The sequence below is a fragment of the Tupaia chinensis genome, unplaced genomic scaffold (genome assembly GCF_000334495.1).
Source record: "Tupaia chinensis unplaced genomic scaffold, TupChi_1.0 Scaffold000197_1, whole genome shotgun sequence".
NCBI classification, from domain to species: Eukaryota; Metazoa; Chordata; class Mammalia; order Scandentia; family Tupaiidae; genus Tupaia; species Tupaia belangeri.
Window position 1 is genome coordinate 7541027 of NW_006159672.1, and position 2824 is coordinate 7543850.

The window sequence follows — 2824 nt, forward strand, 5'->3', positions numbered from 1 at the left end:
CACTGAGCTGGCCCTATAAAAACATATTTCATGTAGTGCTGGACTGTCACAATCCCTTCTTGTCCATATCTCCAACCTGTCAGAATTTGGGGCATGCACATACATTCACCTATGGTATTTTTCAAACTATGTGTGCCAGGATTTAAACTGTAGTTGGCCATATGGGATGCAGGTCCCTTAACCACTAGGCAACAGAGCCAGACCAGAAGTATTTTTTTTTAATTGCTAGAAGGTGGTTGCACTCACGAGAGAGAGAGAGAGAGAGAGAGAGAGAGAGAAAACACTCCTCTCAGAATAATTTTTAATGAACAGTCTATTAATCAGGTATGGAACAATTTCAAGCAGATAACTATACATTTTATTGCATCCACACAAAAAATGAGATAGAAAAGATATTTGAGGTCCAGCCACAGTGGAGCAGATGGTAGTGTGTTGCTGCACAGTACTGACACCACATAGAAAGGACCTGAGTTCAGTTCCTGTGTCGACCTGATTGTGTTGAGTTAACCTCACAGCAGTACCCTTGATCCTAGCTGACTAGAAGGCTTCTCAGGGGGAGAATACCCAGTATGGAAAGACTCTGTCATGATCCTCATGAAGAAGGAAGAAATGATGGAAGGAAGTTTAAAAAATACTTTAAAAAAAAGATTTGAAGGAGTAATGGTCAAAATGTCTCCAATACTGATAAACCTGCAAACCTATGAGTCCAAGTTTATTAACGAATCCCAACATGGGAAACATAAAGAGAACTACACCAAGCCACACGTAGTTAGAACGTATCCTCTCTCTCTCTCTCATAAGCACCCTGAGGCATAAACAAACAAACAAACAAAGGGTCAGCCAACAGCCTGGTGGTTGGTGGTTATGTGAGCAAGATCTTACAAGGCCTACTTCACTGTTTGAGTCCTAGACCCAGGGTCTTGAAAAACATGCTTGGTGTATGTGCTGTATGCCCAAAATCCTGATAGGAGGAAAAAATAGGGTAAAAGGGATTGTGACATGGCCATATTCCATGGGGGGTGCTTTCTAGTTTTCCCTCTCTCTCTGTTTCTCTGTTTCTCTTTGGTAAGAGCACACACCCCCTAGTAAATTACTAGAATTATTCACAATTGCCAAAACATGGAATAAGCCCAAATGCCAAGAACAAATGAATGAATTGAAAAACTGTAGTGCATGTATACTATGAAATAGTTCTTGGCCATTAAAAACAATGAGACCCTAGCGTTTGAGAGAAAGTGGATGAATATGAAAGATTTACTGCTGAGTGAAGAAAGACAGACTATGAAAGAAAGGCATTGTATGTCCCTACTTAACATATACCAAATGTTGGGACCAGCAGTTGGTGTAATGGCTATGTCACTGGACTCCCATGTAGTTGACTGGGGTTCAAGTCCCAGACCCGGTGGTTTAAACTCAAGCTGGGCATGTGTGCGTGCGTGCCCAAGATTCCAAGAGGAGAATGGCGGAGAAGGGAGTGTGGCATGGTCATCCCCCGGGGGGGTGATTTCTTGCTTTCTGTCTCTCTGTCTCTCTCTTTCTGGTGAGTGCACACACCTTATAGCAAAAACCTCTCCAATACACACACACACATGTGTGTGTGTGTGTGTGTGTATATATATATATATATATATTTATATACATACCAAATGTCTGCACTCTATGGCATAAGCTGAAAGATTGGAAGGCATAAAAGCATGGAAAGCAACTATGGATACCAGAGACAGTATAGGAGGAAGGCAGAAAATGGGTGGTGGGGGAGGGAATCAAGAGAGGAACAACAACAACAATAAAAAAGCAAAGTATTCTATGGACAGAAAAACAGAAAATTATCTGTTGATGACAAAGTGCATAGTAACATTTTTCTTTTCTGACTGGACTACATACAGGGTATTCATGCTGGGAAATTGCATTTTCAATGTTGTAAAGATACATAATCAATGTAAAAATAAGAAAAAAATAAAAGAGAAAAAATCAATCTAATGATGCATCAAATAGAATATCACAATAAACATGGTTAGGGGGATTTTACATTATAAAATACATCAATATATTTTACTCATTAGTGGACCAAGAGAAAAAAATACTCATATATTTTTGAAAGGAGAAAAATGAAGCAGTAGATTACTTTTTTCCCCAGCTGTTCATTTCTCTTTATTTACAGTTTGTGTTCAATGTTAATCGATTCCATAACATGAGAAGTTACTAAGAATCAAAGCATAAATACACAAACACAATATACAATCCAAAATTGATGTACAACATTCAGGTATGAAGCAAAAGGAAGTGTTTATTCACACACACAGTAGTTTCAGATCTGTTCAGTCTGGTAGTTCTCATGTAAGTTTCTCTGTTTGCTTAAACAATTTCAGCCTGGACATGCTGTGATTTGAAGCCAAGTGTGTATCTTAGACTTGAAGGCATAGAGTGGTATTTCTGTACCAAAACAAGAAATAGCTAGAAAATAAGATATTAAATAAAATGCCATCCACAGTAGCAACCAACACTGTAATTAAACTTCCTTAATGCAAAAGATCTCTGTAGAGAACATAAAAACATTAAAGAACATAAAAGAAGACCTGCATAAATGGAGGAGTAAACAGGGAGAGGACAGCTTAATTTGCAAAGGTGAAAATTCTCCAGGAATCAACCCATAAATTCAATGAGATTCCAACAAAATCTCGGCATAATTTTTAATGAAATGCTTTATGGGCTGAAGGTACCTCTACCAAAATTCACATGCTAAAGTCCAACCCCCGGTACCTCAGACTATGAAGTATTAGGGACAGAGCCTTTAAAGAGGCAAGCAAGATTAAATGAGGTCATT